General features: G+C 40.2%; 1 protein-coding gene and 1 long non-coding RNA gene across 10 annotated transcripts in view; one reads left to right on the top strand and one right to left on the bottom strand.

Annotated features, from left to right (window-relative positions):
• LOC137857236 (uncharacterized) overlaps positions 1 to 9,477 on the top strand; it is a 79,196-nt gene extending 69,719 nt beyond the window's left edge. For all 4 annotated transcript variants that reach the window (XR_011097025.1, XR_011097026.1, XR_011097024.1 and 1 more), the window contains 2 exons: positions 2,148 to 2,258; positions 8,583 to 9,477. This is a non-coding gene — a long non-coding RNA (uncharacterized lncRNA). The remainder of the gene's footprint in view (positions 1 to 2,147; positions 2,259 to 8,582) is intronic.
• The window catches only part of KCNQ1 (potassium voltage-gated channel subfamily Q member 1), a 389,773-nt gene that overhangs the window by 48,172 nt on the left and 324,170 nt on the right, over positions 1 to 17,431 (bottom strand). The window lies entirely within an intron of this gene.

Raw genomic sequence — 17,431 nt, 5'->3', positions numbered from 1 at the left:
AAAACATTATTCTTAGCAATTGTATGTACCTTACAAAATTAATAAGCACAGCATCTCCCTGCGTGACATATGACATTATTATATTTTTCCCTGTTGAGGGACTTTTAAGCCGTCGGGGTCATGACCTTGGTGCCTTATGAGAAATGGAGAAGCACATGGTTCTAATTTTATCTTCAACCCTGCCCTCCTGCTGACATGTATGTTTACAATACGGTTCATCTGTTGACCCTTCACTCACATTTAAAATATTAGCTAACATTTTTCAGTCCCAATCACAACGGTGCACGGTGATTAGCTTTTAAGACCAGTTGTTTTCTTTATTGTGCTTTGACATGCACATCTCATCCAAAAGCCCTTCACCAGTTATCTAATTCAAACCCAGTGGTGGCCAACAAAACCATCTCCAGTTTGTCTGGACACTTCAGCTCTTGTTACGAAGCAGGGCACTTCAGAGCTCTAAAGACGCAATATCACCCCACTGGCAGAGGAGACAGAAAACATCCTTCGGTGATTAGAGATAGAGCCGAGGAGACAGCAGGCTTGAACCCTTTCTTGGCCACAGCTCAGCACTGAGTCAGGATGGGCTGGGGCCGAGCTCTGCCCACCACAAATCCTGAGGACATGCAGGAGATGCCCTCTGTCCCCAAGGGAGACCACATCCTGTGGCTGGATCCCACCATAGGCAAGTCAGAAAGAAAACACTTCCAGAGAAAACAGCACTTTCACTGGTACGTGTCAGGTGCTGAAAGAACACACGCTCACTTTTCAACATGAAGCGAAAGAAAGTGCAACCAGATAAGGCTGGCTTTTAGGGGGAGGGAGGCTAAAAAGCGAGAGCTGTTTATTCTCCACTCCATTTTCCCTTACATCAGAAGTTAAGCTAAGGAAAGAGAAAAGAAGGAGAGAGAGAGGGAGGGAGGGAGGGAAGGTGAGAAACAATCTCATCTTTTTTGGTTTTAAATTACAGGAAAAAGAACAAGTACTTTTCTTTTAAACTCAAATGGTACAGAATATTCAGAAAGATACTTTTAGCACTAAGATATGAAGCAACTGCTTCATTTTTTTTTTCTCTCATTTTAAATTATATTTTACATTTTAATTATTTATATCAGCAACATATAATATGCCCTGGTGACGTGGTTATGAGAAGAATATAAACCACTACCTTGTAAAAGAAAATTATTTAACTGGTTATTTTCACCACTCTGTACTAAATGATCACATACAAATGTATGCCTTAGCTTAAACTGCATAAAAGACCATCACATTCATTACACACTAAATTCAAAATATTCTGAAGCCCGGCATCCTCAGTTTTCCTATAACCTGTTGTCTCTCTAGGTAGTTTCAATGTGCTTACTAATATATTTGGCTTCCCATAGAAATGATGTACATAATTTCCAGGCCGAAAATGTTCCAAGCTTATGGCTCTGCTGAAGAGAACTTCAGAAGTGTTAACATCTTATTTTTAGGGAGTGAGAACTGGGTCTTTTTGGGGTGGTTGTTCTGGGAAGAAATTTCATTGAAATCTGGGCAGATTTGGGATTACTCTGCTTCTTGGAGGAAAGGATATCACAGCGCTAGGTCAGGCTCTGAAAATGACTGGTTCCTGCAAGTTTCAGTGATCACCTCTACGTCCTCAAACACCTTGAGAAGGGCTAAATAATGAGTTCAGGGAGGGACAGAGAGAAAAGCACTTCAGACAGCTGCAAAGCCAGAGCCACTGCTTTGTCCTGTGGGAAGGACCAGCAGAGAAAACTGAAGAAAGATCCTATCTTTACTCTAACAAGCACAGAAGTATCTTTAGACACTTGGGGAACATTGTTGTTTACAATTATAATTTCATGATAACTGCACAGAGATGTCTTGTTCTATATATTTGGGCAATCCCATACACTTGCTCATTTTAATTTGGCTATATACAATACAAGTATATATGTAAGTAGATATACACACGTTTAATAGCAACCAATAGCAATGTACTCCAAAGATCTCTTGTAATGCATCAATAATCCTGTTGAAGTCATTGCTGTTCACAGTGAGGTGATGTTAGCTGCAGAACCAGACCCTCAAGTTGTCTTGCTTTCTCACTCCTATAATTCATTTAATTTTTTTTTTCTCCCTTTCTTCATGGCTCTGGTTGCCAGAACAGCCAATATCAGCCAAGACAGTTGGATACCCCGTGTCTCAGGAACTGATGCCAACAGCAGTTGGGGGAGCAGCACTGGTGTTCAGCACATTTGGCTTTTTTCCTTACGGTAATGAAGACATCATACTGCTTCTGCCCTCCCATCCCCATAACCTCTGATCCTCAACACGGAGTCTCTGGGCATGAAACATGGAGCCTCTCAGTGCTGCATAAAATCAACGCCACCAGGGAGGCTGTTCCTTGCCATGTTGGCAATTCACTAATCGCTCCCTTTAGTGCTCCGCCAAGGAGGACAGATGGACGTATCCCTTCCTAAGTCAGCTGCAAACTGTGATCAATTTCCACATTAGACTGTTTCCAAAACCTTCTGACATAATTCATTATTGCTTGTGTGTATCTTCAGCTTATGCAGAATTTAAAACTGCATCATTAGCACTTTGGATCTGTGCCAGTTAGACATGCATGACAAAGCCGCATTTTTCCCTCCAATAGTTGGGTGCAACTCAGCTTTTGAAGAGAAAAAAAACAATCCATAAATCCACCAGCTCAAAATTACACTATTATTCATTAATCTGTCACTGTAGGAGACTGGATTTCCTGCCCTCATTTCCACCAATACACAGCAATGCAAGTAGAGGACTCGAAGCTTTTTTAATGCCTACTTGCTCACAATTCCTACAGTCTTGTGACAAAGAAGAGCAATAGACTTGTTGCAAAATACTTTTTCTACCAGTAGGGGACGAATAATTTAAGTAGATTTGGACAGAGAACTAATTAACACATAGCTACATAAGTATTCTTTATCTGCTTAAAGAATCAATAGGATCAATAAGAGTAAGGCATAGCAATCACACAGCACTTAGTAACAAAGTCTCATATTGTACCTTTCCCACAAGTTCTGAGCTCAGTATGGAATTACTCATGTTTTATCAATAAGGAAAAAGACACAAACTTTTCCACCATGACAATGAATGACTTAGAAGAAGAAAGAAAAAACAGTAAATCTCAGCTCTCAGTCCTCTGTACTTTGCTTTTCACTTTGTCATTTAATTTCCACAGCCCTCACTCGATGGACACTACCCTTCATACAACACTTTATCACACTGTGGCTCTTTCCTAAAGGAGTTAATGGGAATGCACAGCTTTTACTTATCGAAGACAGGTGGAAAAAATACAGCAACAGCTACCTCACCTATGGCCTTTATTTATGCCAGAAGAGGTCTTTGACTGTTCTCATTCTGATACAAATCTGTATTTTCAGCACCTGGAAGAAGAATGTGTTCATAAGCTTCTCGTAACAATGTGAGCATGAAAGTCATCACATAGGACCCTGCAAGATGATGAAGTGCTTTTGTGGATGGCTACGATATGGAAGGAGAAGCTGACGTACATGAATATAAACATTCACTTCTCTTCCATGAACAAGGCTGCCACTAACAGAGCAGGTTTCAGAATGCCAAAGGGAGTTGTGTAAAGCAGAGTTAAAACAATAAATACTACAAATTCCGGTATAGACTGCTTCTAATATTCAAAATTTGCCACACTTGAAATAAATATAAAGAACATTCTCAGGTTTTGCATTAAAAGATTCTATATGTTTGTATACACTGACTCTTTAGAAGATGGAGCCTTTGTAACAATATCAACCAACTCTTGAAAAAAAGATCCTCATATAGAACATCTCTCTACTCAATGCTTAGCGTCCCTGATGCTGAAGAGCACCATCAAGCACCATGTGTCACTGCTTATCCATGAATTCAGTTCTGGTGCATTGCCACAAATATACTTCTGTGATTAGTAAATTGAATTGGTAAAACACATGAGAAGCCACATTTTGTTAATTTTTTATGTCAGCCCCATGGTTTCAGGGCTTCTGTGGACCAAATTTACAGAGAAGACAATGTCAATAGTGCTGCAAAGGGACCAAAGGAAAGGGGTCTGCATGAATGTGCTGTATAGTCACATTGGCTAAGACACTGTATATAAAGAAATAGATATAATACATATATATATAAAGTCAGGTGGGACTGCTTAGTATTACGCATTTATGCTGGTTGCATTTCCTTGTTGTCTGCTCCTGGTGTACAAATCACACTAACTTACACTCAACACTGATTTATTTGCATACAATATAGCCCCACTTACATCTGATTTGAATCTGACACCAAATGCTCCAAGCCTCGGTCAGCAAGTCCTGTTTTTTTTCCAGGATGGTAAACCCAAACCAGACCTACACGGGCTTCTTTGAATAAGCCCGGGAAGCAGAGTACTACTGAAGGGAGAAGAGGCAAGTCAGGCACAAGGGCAGCTTGCTGGGCACTGCAGGGACCACGGGCTGCGGCAGGGAGCTCAGCAGCAGCACCGCAGCAGGCCTCGGTTTGGCAGAGCATGATTGTCCTCTGCGCTATTCAGAAGCCTACTGAACAATTCAGTACCAGTTACTGCAGTAAAGATTATGTGATCGGATCCTCAGCAGAATCAGCGTAGCTCCTCATTAACTCAATATATATGGGGTTAAGGCTCATCCTTCTGTTTCAAGCTCCTTCTCCCTTCAAACACTCTCATTGCTAAAACCACCTCTCTGCTCTCACTGCCAGTCAAGCAGAGGATATATAAGATTCCCAAAAGCTGTTGACCTGTTGTGTTATTTCTTGGCTGCGGTTGAAAAGCCTGAGGTACTCAGCTGAGGTCAACACCAGTGCTGGACGTTCAGCGACACTGCTACAAAATGCAAGAGCATCCAGATGAATTTGACTCTCCAAAGCAACCCAACTCAATTATTTCCGATCTCTCTGACCGGGTATTGTATGCGGCATGTGCACAGTCAATTCTGCTCTTCTACTGATCTGCTGCAGCGCACTGCCCCTCCGCTCTGTGCCTGGCTTCTGAGGTTTTGTCAGGGAGGGGATGACTGTAGCTCTTTTTTTGTCAAAACCTAGTAAGAATTTGGGTAGGCCTTGAGGTACTACCATAATTCAAATATTATTGTTGTTATTAATAACAACAAGAGCAACAAGAATAGGCATATATGTCACGTTAATATTAGAAGTACGGTGTTGACAGCTTCCCTTATGCAGAGGTAAACACTGATGTTCAAAACCATAAAAAGCAAGGGAATGTCAAGCATATGCTAACTTAAAAGAGCTCACTTGAACTGTTACAGCACTGTGTAAGACATAACAAGAAATGTTTTATGTTATATACACACAGATTTATGCTCACATACACTTTAGCCATTTTTGTGTGATGAATTTTCACACAAATCCTTTGCTGAAATTCAGAAAGCCATCAAGTTTTCCATTTACTCAGATAAAGCAGTTACAAAACGTTAACTCTACTGAGGGTGATTTGAGCAGAGAAAGGAACTCAGCGGAATGAAAAAGTACTCTCCAATTCTAACTGCAGCAGATGTTGTTTTGGTCATTGCTAGCTGGCTGTGAAGTTAGAGCCCCAGAACTGTGGTTTCATATGCGGTTCAAGTGTTGGCTGCATTTATGTTGGGGGAGGAGGAGGATGCTTGCATGCAGGACCTGGCATGCATTGTTTTAAAAACAAAACAAAACAAAAACCCAAACCATAGCTGTCTTCAATTATTTTCCATTACAGCATTGTCTGCATGTAATTGCTCCATGTTTTCCATTAAGGAGTGCCAAATGAACGAGTGTGTTAAGAGTATAGGATGTACAAATTCTACTGGTAATGCTGCCCTGTATCAGTAAATAACATGAAACACAATCTCCCTTGACCTGTATGATGCTTACATACAATTAATCTGGGCTTTTCAAGTGTCCAATGTTATTTACCATATCTTCTATCAACAGCTGAGGCTGGGGACTCAGAGAAAACCCAGGCAATGGGAAGTTAGACAGGGATTTCAAAGAGGTTTTAACTGGGGCTAAATGGTCGAATGCCTTGTAAATTGGGCTGTTGCCAGAACTCACAGACAGAGTTTTGGGGTCTGTCTTTTTTGTTTTGTTTGGAATATCTAAGAGAATGACACATCATATAGGTCTTTTCTGTGCCCAAAAGTAAGGACTCTCCACAGATTTCCAGCAATTTGAAGATCGGATCCCACATGCCATTTTGGTTGCTCCCCAAAAGCGATGCTTTTATCATTAGTCTTGCTGTAAAAGGCTTTGTCTGCTTGCATGTACTGGCTGCATGGATCAAGCTCAGTAGCTGGAGGACAATGGGAGCCCCTGGGAGACAGTGCCTGGGGACCCCCTAGCCTGGCAGGGCTGGGATATCCCTTCCCCAAAAGAAGAGGAGGGCATACTGTAGGGTAGCAGCAGTGCATGTGAGGAAGCACACTGTGCCAAACACAATGCAGTGGGATTTCTATTGTGGAAGAGTCCAGGAGACATTGTGATTTGTGTTAACTGCCTCCTGCACAGAGCAGAGTTCATCTCAGCTACAGTGAAGTTTTGCTTTTGAATTCCAAGAGTTATTAACGCCTATAAGCGGAAAGTATAATATACAGCCCAGAATAATTATATCGTACAGCAGAAGTTAATATACCTGACCCATAAAAATACACACATGACTTCTTCTGCCAAAGGAATCTCAGTAAGCAAATTGGTTAGGCTTGGCAGTTCATAAGTAAGTTGTAATTACCCACTGGAAACAGCATAATTACACCTTACCTCAATGTAGCAATATCGTTCCCTTATTACCCTGATCAAACTATCAAGATACAGTTGTCTAGACAAAATAAATCAGTGATCTTCATGTTATAAAGCCTTCTGCTACTGCATCCCTTCCTTTTTGTCACTCTCATGCTGCCTCCCTCAGCAATGTTGGTTCTAAACTCGAGACTACAAACTCTTGCCTACAGCCAGCTGTGCGCTGCGAAATGGGAGATGTGGGAGTACACTCGAAAATGAAACTGCAGTAACAGCAGAGAAAATTAAACAAAACTTCTTTTAAAAAGATACAGCCACACTATTGTACACCAATGAGGGAACAAAGACCAAATGCAGAGTAATACTCATAGAACATTTTCAGAATTTGTTTTGAAGAAGTTATGATTTACTATGGAAAAACACTCAACTACTATCTGAGCTAGTCTTAATTGAACTTGACAGAAGACGTGTGTACTTACACTACTAGGACATTCAGAAACTGAAGCTGGATTGACATCCTAACAGGGCAAGAGAGAAATAAATAATCTTTTAAAGAGGGTGAATTTTCACTGGAATGGTGGTTTTTTGTTGTTTTGTTTTATTTTTACCTGATACGATGGGTAACAACAGCAACCACTGTACATGTGGAACAGAGTACATTTTCTGTACAAGCACTAATTCTTATTTATTTTGAAGGAACAAACAAACAAACAAAACAAACAACAACAACAAAAAAAACCTGCACAGTTTGTAACCTAGTATGATTGTAGCTGAATATTTCGCTAAAAAAAAAAAGTCATTGGTTATTTGCTCAGGCAACTTCCAAAAACCCAAGTGCTTGCTCTGAAAGCAAAAAAAAAAACAAAAAAACAAACAAAAAAAAAAACAACAAACCAAACAACCCATAGTGTTAAAGGTGGACGTTCTTCTCTTACATATACAACAATTTTCCATGTGCTATGGGCTTTGTACTTCTTCAGCCAGATTAACTACTTTTCCTGTATTTAATTAACTCCTAATAAATAGAGGACCTGATCCTGACTGGATCCTGCTGCAAGAGATATCTACCCCTGCCAAAAATAAATAAATAAATAAATAAATAAATAAATAAATAAATAAGAAATACCATATAACTGAATCTATTTGATTACAAGGACCTGCCTCAAAACCACACCCATGCTGCAGAACGGAACTATACCCCATTCTCATGCCCATTTCACATAGAGCTAGCTGCTAAACACACATTCCTTGAAGATTTTCCATTCCATTACATTCAGACAGATGACACCTTCAGTGCCAACTAGACCGTACCATGGCAAGGTTGCCTTTCCCAGAACTTTTATTCAACCTCAAGCACCTTACTCCATGAGCTAGCTCCCTGACTGCAGAGGAAAGCTGCTAGCACTACTCAGCACCTTGGGATGCACACAAGGACACACTTTTAGACAGCCAACTTTGAAATGGGACAGCTAGCTGTATCTTTTTGAGATAACTAACATTATATTATCTCTTTGGATGCACAAATGCATAAAACCAGAACCTCTCCCATGGAGCACCGCAGTGAAAGGAAGATATGTGGGCTTACTTGGGTGGGAACCAGAAGACTCTTTGCAGCTCTTTGGGAATATATCACTGCCTGCTAAGTGTCACGTAACATTGGGTCTTGGGTGCAGAATCTTGCCATCATTTCTCTTTAGAAAGACATTAGGGTATAATCCTGGTCTAACTGAAGTTAACAGATTTTTTTCATTGACTTAATTGACTTAGGTTCGGATGTACACAGCCGTTATCTCTTGGTTTATATTTTGCAGTTCTGCACATCATGGGAGGAATAGAAATCAAAGGCATGGAAGCAGTGTGATTTTCAGAGGAGTGTGACTGGCACATTTTGCAAAGCAGCATGTGGAAATCAGTCTGACTGAAGTACAGAAGCTGGTTCCATGGGAGTGCTCCCTGCCACATCTGAGCTCAACCTGGCTGTTAGGAATAGGGGATTGGAAAACAAGAAATAAGGAACTCCGTAATCTTTAGTGGCCCCAAAGAACAACAATAAAAGTCCCAATTTTTGCTCTGTAGATGAGAAATTAAACAAATAAAACACATCCTTCACTTCTAGCTCTACCAATGCCTTCCCACATCTTTTCTGCGTGTAGGAAATGCATGTAACTGGGAAGTAATCATTTTCTGCAGTGTGCCTTTTCAGCAGCTGTTAGGACATCTGGATAGAAAACCATCTGGTGCTTATATGGTGGCAAACACCACCATAAACTTCCAGAATCCCCCTTCTTTTGCAAAGTTGCTTAAACATTAAATGGCAGCAGGGCTCTGAAGTAAGTCCTGCTCCCAGGATGAGAGGAGGGGAGCTGAAAAGCAGCTTTCAACATGGAACTTTGGATGGTAACAAAAGTTTTGATACTGCACCCAAAGTCTCAGATATAAGCTTTTGACTTCTTCAGCATCAGTAGATATTCCCTCCACTCCAGGTCTCCCCACGTGGAGCAGTATCTCCGGAGAACTGTAGACAGTTTGATTTCATCTCATCCCATCCTTTCCTGGGTATTTTTCCATTAGAGCTTTGCACAGAGCCCACAGGATTAGGGAAGAGCCAGATCTGAGTCTGTCAAGCTGTGGTTCTGTTTTCAATGGTTATATATATTGTGCTCTGTGTTGAATTAAAACTACAATAAAAGTCCTCTCACTTGTTACTGTATTTGTGTAATGTTCAAATTAGACAGGAACAGTTATTTGAGAGAAGCTAATCCAATGCATATCCAAAAAACATCAGGTTTTAATACAGAAACCATCTACTAACGTACTGGTTGAGTGGAGAAATTCAAGCAGATCCGTATTACTCAATGTCAAAGGCTGGCAAAACTGGCCCTTCTGACTATCATGTCTCCCATTGTCCAGGGTAACAAACAGGGTTCGAATAAATATATAATGTGAAAATCTTCTAGGCAGGACCATGTCTTAACATGAATTTGTGCTTCAAATGATCGGTTATCTTCACATTCATGATGGAAGTCTTGGCACCTCCAGGTGAAATGTTAGGAGGCTGCCAGCCTAAGCAAGAGTTACAAATGTGCCTTACTAGAGTACTAATGACCACTACAACAGTTTTTGATGTTTAAATTGGTATTAAATCATCATTTGTTAACAAGCTGTTCCCTGCTAGCAGTAAAGATCAGAAGTACCAATTGCAACTGAAAGTTAAAGATGACATGGGAAAAGTCCATAAAGTTTAAAACTGGAACTTAACTGCAAAAATTAGCAACATACATAAACCATAGCTTTTGTTCGACAATTCAGAAGACAGACAAAAGCTGGGGGCTGTTTGCATTGGCAGTTATGAGCCGAGGACTTCTGGGGACTGGTACACTTGTAAAGTTGGACCAGAATTTCAGTAAGTTACCAATATATACATTCAGTTTAAACAGTAACATCTCCAACCCAAAGAACCCTTCTGGCAGATCAACACTGGCACAGTTATCTTTCTGAAAAGAGACAATTAAAATAAGCTCTACCGAGGACTACATTATGCCCCGAAGCTCTGATTGACTTCATTTCTTGTCTTACGTAGTTTATCAGGATCTTATCCATGGAATGGTTTGCTAAATTAACAACTCAAACAGAACGGACTGCATTAAAATGTTGTGGGTCAGGGGAAGATTAACTCCAAAGTATCACTCTCCTGAGCCCAAATTCTACACTTACGTTACGGTGGATTTACGCCAGGGTAAATGAGAGAAGAATTTGGCCCCTGACCTTCTCCAAGCAGGTCATTACAGTTGAAATAGTAACTGATCTTAGACAAACATTTTTGCTGCGAGGTATTTATTTCTGTATAAAGGTTTATGGAACATCATATTCTTTGCCCTTTAAGACTGATACTGACATATGTAAACACCACTGGGCTTGGTGTGCCATAGCTTAATCCAGCCTCTCTAAATCTGGCTAAAACAATGGAAATATCTTCTGAAACCATTGTGGGCTATATCCAATATAGTTAAAAACATCTGACTGCAACCGCAAATATGCTGGTATTTGGTTGTGCTATAAAAACATTTTTATGTCAAATACAACTGGGACTAATACAGTAAACTACAAGCACAGTTAACCCTTGGAATGAATTGCATGTAGACTCTTGAAGGTTAAGGTAGTCTACATTGATTGTATTTTCTTATGAAGAGCATAAAGTGAACGTAGGGTATAAAAAGTAATTACTAATACTAATAGAGCAATTGATATTTATATAGCACCTTCCATGCTACACTATAAACACACCAGTGATATTATAAACTCCTGTAGCTACTAGTTATGGACCTGTTTGTGTCCTGCTTGCTTGAACAAATCCCCAGGAGTGCCCAGATGCTGCTTCTGTTCTGCATCTCATTCCCCCCGTACCTGCAGGTACTCCTGTGCATACACACACAAGGACCATTTCAACTACCACTGAAATGTGCTGTTGCCAGTGTGCTAGGACATACTTTGGAAAGCGCAAGTGAGGACAGAAAGTGAAAGCAGAGTTGTGATTGCAACGGTGGAATTACACAAAAAGACAGTAAGGACACCAGGGGCCCTTGGTCACAACTAAACAACTCAATTTAGAAAAAAAGTTATTGAGAAGCACTGCTGAGGAAAACCTTCATTGAATCATAGCATTATTTTCCAAGTTATGGGTGTTCCAGCAATAGACCAGGGTAGCACTGAACACACCACAGATCTCAGTTTGCTGTGTTGCAGTTCAAGGCCAGTGACAGCACCGTGCTGGCCACTAGCTCAGTGCTATCCCAGAAAGAACACCTCTTGTACAGTTCAGTACAGTACCTCTTGCACAGAATCATCTGTGTTGGAAAACCACCAAGACCAAGTCCAACCATCAGCCTGACCCGAGTCACATCACTAAATGTCATATATAACGAAAATGTATGTGGTGTACAAACACTTTAATGTATATGTTTGGATAAAACCAGTACCTGAAATTTAAACACATCATCTAAAGTATCATGTTAAGATATGTTCAGGAAACCAAGCACCACTATTTAATTAAGCACTGCAAATCCTAAATTTTATTAAAAGCCCTTTTGGATAGAGGTTGCTGACAAGTCTTGCTGTGGTGGTGTGCCAAGATACTACCCCTCATTGCCCCTTCAACAAGAGTTGTTGGTCTCAGAGCACTGTGCCATGCATCTCGTCTCAAAGCCCTGACATGTCCGCTGCACAGATATCCAAGTATTTTATAAAGCTGGGCTTATGTTCTTGCACCATGTCAATGCTTTGGAAATCTACATTTGTTCTGAAATACATTAATAAGATATTTATTACATACTAAGTGGTTGTTTCATTCTTTGTTCCATTCCTAGTTTTTCTGCATAGGGCATTTGGGAAGCAAATGGTTGTTTGCATATACTCCTGATCTCTTCCCTGAGTAGTACCAGCTAAATCAGAGCAATCCTTGAACACAGAAAGAATGTTTCTCTCCACATACTTTGCTTTGTGTATATTTGCACTGAATTTCATCTGCTAGCCACTCATTATCATGCAGCTCCTCACAATTGTTTTTAATTGCCATTAGCTGGAATAGTCTTGGATCAAAAGCAAACACTGTCAGCTCACCAATGTGCAGATCACTTATAAATATGTTGAATAGCTCAAGCTCCAGGCCCAGAATCCTGTGGGAATACACCACCACTACATCTCTTGCATAGTGCAAGCAAGCCATTTATTCACACCCATTGCCTCCTATCTCTCAGAGCTGTGGGTGATCCAAGAGATCCTTCTGAGATGATTTAAATTCTTCAACAGGGATCTTGTCAAACCCTTCTGGAAATCCCTACACAGCATTTCAGACAGGTCACTCTCATCCCTGCATGTGGTCTTAAAGTATTCCCTGGCTGTAAAGTCATTAAAGTATTGTTTTATACTATAACATAAATATAAGTTTTACATTTCTAAAACAAACAAGCAGGGCTGTTATGGACTTCGGCAGTAGTCATTTTACAGTTATGTGTAGAAACAGTGCAAATAAGATAACCTTCTCCAGCTGCCTGAAAATGCAACCCTGTCAAAGTTTCCTTGACCTTCACTACTAAGTCATCGGTAACTTAATTTGTAATATTTCAATTAATTTACAAATATCAGTGCCATCTGTTCTTGTATCAAGAAACAGCCAGCATTTATTTGCACATCAGCTATTAAGAACTTCTTACTCACAGCCTAACTACTTCCATAAATTTAATAAGACTGTATACATGGCTGAAGACACTGACTATTCTGACATCCATTCATCAAAGCAGATACACAGGCAGGTTCCTCACCTAACTGCTATCCCCAGCCAGCCTCACACAGAGTTCCTCTAACCTTCTCATACTCCTGGGACAGTTAAGAACATAAACAGCACCTGAAACTGATCCTACTCCATTCAAGTCCAGAGCAGTTTTTCTAGCAATGTTACAGAGGATTTCCAGAGGTACAACTGTGGTTCTGCAAAAGTTGTCAGCTGCTCAGCTAAACCTCTTAGCACCTTCTAGAGCCATGCCAACATCTCTCTATAAGTTAAACAATGAATCTGGATGTTAATAACTCACATCACCACATCTGAAAGTATTACTAAGGAAACACAGTTAATTTTACTGAGTTTAATTCAACATTCAGCCTTGTCCTTCTGTAATGACTTGGTAATCAGATGGTGAGTACTGAGCTCCTGTCTTCAATCAACAGTCAATATCCACCACACCAAGAAGACAAGTAACATCTCTTAACGCACTTTATCATTAGGCATCCTTTTAAATAAACTGTTGACACTGTTAAACTCTTCCCCTCTGTGATACCAGCCTGGTAGATCCTTGTTTTCTGGGTGGATAAAACTGAACAAACCCAAATGGCAAGGTTATTTTATCAACAGTTTCAACCACATTTCATCAGTCACCAATATGAGCCTCTTGTTCAATAGACAATACAAAACAACAGTTAACATCTACAGCAAAATTTTAGGAGCTTATCACAATAATGCATTTGCTTACTTCTTGTTTTGATTTAAATATTTAAATTCACACTTCTATTTTCTAATATTGAAGAGATTTATGAACTAGATGAGAAGGAATAACATGTATTTGACTTTTTGAAATCAGTGAAATAGAGAAGCAGGCTTAATTGTGTAGCTCCTCTGATCTTCATAATTGGGACCATCCCATCTGTATTGTATCTCATATGTAACTGATGAAAGCAAATGAGTAGGAGTTGAATTTATTTGATTTTCAGAGCTCTAACAGCAGCTGGTCAGCAGGCTCAGACCAGTCCTGTCTACTAAGAGTTGCTCAGGAGCAAGGAGGTTCAAATCTTTTATATTCTAAAAGGTTTGGGAGGAAATGCAAATTATTATCCAAAACCAGACAGCTGGAGGGCAGGAAAAGTGGGGAGCAGCCATGAACCATCAATATGTATTCGCTATTCTAATTAGTCTGCTGATGAGAAAAGAGTGGAATATATTGTGTCAATTATTCTCTACCTCCCTTTACATATATTTTAGTAGGGTATTTATACATACACCCTGCAACACCTATACATAGTTTAACATTTCTTTTAAGCAAGAGTCAGATTACACCAAACTAAAAACCCTGCCAAGATCTGCTGAGAAGTCTATCCCCTTCCTGCTTCTCTTCCTTCCCTGAAATGGATTCTGGCAGCATGCTGGAGCTGAGCAACAGCCGAGAGATGGACAAAGAAAGCACAAAACAATCTGAGCAGAACAGCAGTCAAGCACTAAGATACAAGAGTGCTCCCCCCTCCACCCCCCCCCCCCCCCCCCCCCCCAATAATAACCTTCTGGCTCCAATAAAAGAAAGTAGAAGGATGAATTTACACAACTGAGCTCATCTATATAGAAGACACCATTACCTTTCTCTGTAGAAAAGGAAAGGGCCCAGCAAATAGCCCTTTCCACATTCACCTGATTGCAAAACATCTTAGCTGTGTGTTTTTTCCCCAGTACAGAGGGTAGGAAGTCCACAGCCTTCTGCTGGGCCTAAAACAGCTTAAAAGCAGACTGCAGTTTTCAAAGCTGGAGATCACTTGTCTTGTATTCTCTCCAGACTGCCTTCTTGGAGAACACGTACATAAAGTAAACTGCACAGCGGAGGAATACTTGTCATGCCTTCCATACTGGAGCACACAAAGAGTCCAAAGATTTCATTAATTCAGTTCATCCACACTCTCAAACCTTTAGGCAGTAGGGAGTAAGCTATTTATCTTTTGGTTTCTTGTAAGGAATTCACACTAGACTCACTGCTAAATCATTTTCCCTGTATTACTCGTACAGGAAATTAACTATAAATGAACTATGAAAACAAATCATTCTGCTACAATTTTCCACTGATATTATTTTACAGTTTTAGTACATTTAGGAAAAGCAATATAAATTCAAAAAAAGAGTTACAACATATTTATATACTGATCCTTAAATTATGTTCTTTCCTCTTTTAACAAGCACTACTTATAAGATATTTCTTGCTTATTCTGCAGTGCAATACTTAAGTTGGAAGCATCCTTACGACTGTGGCATCACAGCATGACTTCTCAGTTAACGCTAAAGACAATTTCACTTTGAGACTGCTATTTACTGAAATCTGGAGGGGAGGAGATAAAAACTCAGTTCCTTGTATTATTTACTATAAAGCAAACAGCTTCTGGCTCTTTATATAAATAGGGATATTGAGATATTATGTGCTTTTTCAGTAGTTAGTGATTTTTTTTTATGATTTCCTCCTTGTACAAGAACTACTGTATTTCTTTGGAAAGATTAAACACCCAGGATTTATGCCTTCATGAACATCTATGTTTTTCACCTGTCTGAAGAAACAAGAGATGGCATACTCTAAATATGGAATATGCAATTTTCCCCAAAAATGTTTTTAAGCAACACAGAGGAATAATTGTAGAGAAAGAAATTCCACAGGTCCAGGAGGGGATCTACTGCATACTGTTTGAAACTCCCTCGATAGTCTTGCAGCAACAACAGATTGTCAAATTACTTATCATTAAATATCTGCTGAGAGATATTTATTGAAGTTTAATGTTGTAATGAGTGTGCTATGAGCTTTTTTTAAAAATTACATTTGCAGGACAAAGAAATCAGAAATGACAGTGAGCACAGACAGGAAAATATGTACTCCTCCCCACCACAGTGTAGTAGTCATTTAAAGAAATACAGGATACTTAGGATACTAACACACCTGTGCATTCACACCAGGGCTTTGTGTTCAGAGGCACCATGTGCTAGGAGGAGTGAAAGCAGTGGGCAGCAAACTGAGTGCCTTGGAGTTGATAGCAAGTGTAAATCTCCTGTGCTGCAGAAAACAGGCAGCAAGCATCTTGCTCCCCAGGCTTTGCAGCAGGTGAGCCATGTGGAAATGAGCTTACCTGCCACTACTGGTTGTGCACTGGGACTGGTGGCTACTGCTGTACTCATCCACTTCAATACAGTTTACCATTTAAATATTTAGGGTCAAATTCTACTGTGAGAATTTTGTGTTGAAGTCTTCATAGGGGTGAATGGCAGCAAAACGTACTTTGCTTTTTCTAGCACTATAATGGTGGCTGTTAGAATTGGTGGAGAAACCAGGTTATTTCATGAAAAAAGGTCAATAAATACCCCTTTGTAATCTGCAATTTAGAAAGCAGTTTTCTGTGAGAAATCCTGAAATGGGTATTTTCATGTTAAATCACACCTCCACTGATCTCAATGGAAAACTCCCATTTCCTTCACTAGAGGTACGATTTCACTTCTAGTTGGAATTTCTCTCAAATTAACATTTCCCTGTAGAAAATGTTTAGACCACTTTTTCCCCCTCTCCCCCCCGAAGGAATTGGTTTTTGCCAGAAGCATTCTGGTCAGACCTACAAACGAGCTGTAGACAGAAGCCATGAACAGATGTCCTCTTCGGGCCCCCGCTGTGAGTTGGAAGAACTTGCTACTCTCAGCTGCTCAGCACCATTCCCTGCTCTCCTCATTAGGCATCACCCCTACTGATGTGCTCATTGAACAGTTTGCATGAACATTTCCTACACCACTGGCTTCAGGCTGAGCCAGTCATCTTGGTGCAGACCAATGACTAGCAAACCAAATGTAGTTGATTTTGCTTAAAACAGATGAGGGAGCTCCTACACATGTTGTTGTGAGAGCAGATGGGAGGGAGGATGGCAGCCTTTAGCAGGGGAAGAGCAAACTTCTTTGGGGACATGGCTGTATTTGGAGAAGTCTGTCCATGGGTAAAAACTTAGCAATTCCTCCAGTGTGAGCAATTTGACTTTAGGAGGCACCTAGATCCAGCACATTTGATTAGAAGTGCAGTCGACCCCCCGACCATAGTATAGACACTGAAAAGCTACAAACAAATAACAGAAAACAGCAACAATTGGAAGCAAACTAAATTATGGTGTAACATCCCACTGAAAGACACACTCTCGTAGATTACTTAACATCAGCATCCTCTGACAACTTCGCAACTCTGGAATGTATTTTGGCCTGTATAATCTGCCCTGCACAAATCCTGTGCTGGAGCCCAACTGCCCTCACCAGCCAAACAAACAAGCAAACCTCCACACTGCATGCATTCTTTTAAGGATTCCAGAAACATTCATAGAGTTCTCACATCTCCCTAAC

This window comes from Anas acuta, chromosome 5 (assembly GCF_963932015.1).
Source record: "Anas acuta chromosome 5, bAnaAcu1.1, whole genome shotgun sequence".
NCBI lineage: Eukaryota > Metazoa > Chordata > Aves > Anseriformes > Anatidae > Anas > Anas acuta.
The sequence above is the reverse complement of the archived record's forward strand: the minus strand, read 5'-3'. Positions and strand labels throughout refer to the sequence as shown.